We start from the raw sequence: 649 nt of genomic DNA, 5'->3' as shown, positions 1-649 counted from the left end.
GAGAGAGAGAGAGAGAGAGAGAGAGAGAGAGAGAGAGAGAGAGAGAGAAATTAATTGTATTTAAGTAGCTTATTATTATAATAACAATTATAATTATACATAAATTAGTGTGTGGAGCTGTTTATACTTAGGGCGATGCATATGTTTACAATGTGGTTATATTATTATTATTATTATTATTATTATATAATTATAAACGAACAATACCAAGTAAGTCTTAAGGAAATTATGCACGAGGGTTGGACGAAATGTTTTTTAATACATCAGACGTAAATGCATCTACCGGGGGTGTCCCTGCGACGTCATCGAGAGTCTCAAAAAAAAATATTCCCATGGTTCACATCTCTGATTCGTGGGAATATAAATTTCGGAAATCCTGTGGCGTCGGGATATGTTTCCTGATTCCTCGTATATTAGTGGCACACGCGAATGTAAGTTACATTCGACATATTGACACTTTGAGCATCATGATGACATAATTAAAGTAATACGTTGACTAACCTCTCTAGAAAGTGAAAGGATAATTGGTCGTAATCATAATCATCATTTTCACAATCATTAACACCGCTACCACCACCATCGTCATCATCATCATCATCATTATCATCATCATCATCGTCGTCGTCGCCTCCCTTCCTCCCTCCCTCCC

The sequence above is a fragment of the Cephus cinctus genome, unplaced genomic scaffold (genome assembly GCF_000341935.2).
Source record: "Cephus cinctus unplaced genomic scaffold, Ccin1 Ccin1_scaffold0315, whole genome shotgun sequence".
Lineage (NCBI taxonomy): Eukaryota > Metazoa > Arthropoda > Insecta > Hymenoptera > Cephidae > Cephus > Cephus cinctus.
This window is presented reverse-complemented; position numbering follows the sequence as displayed.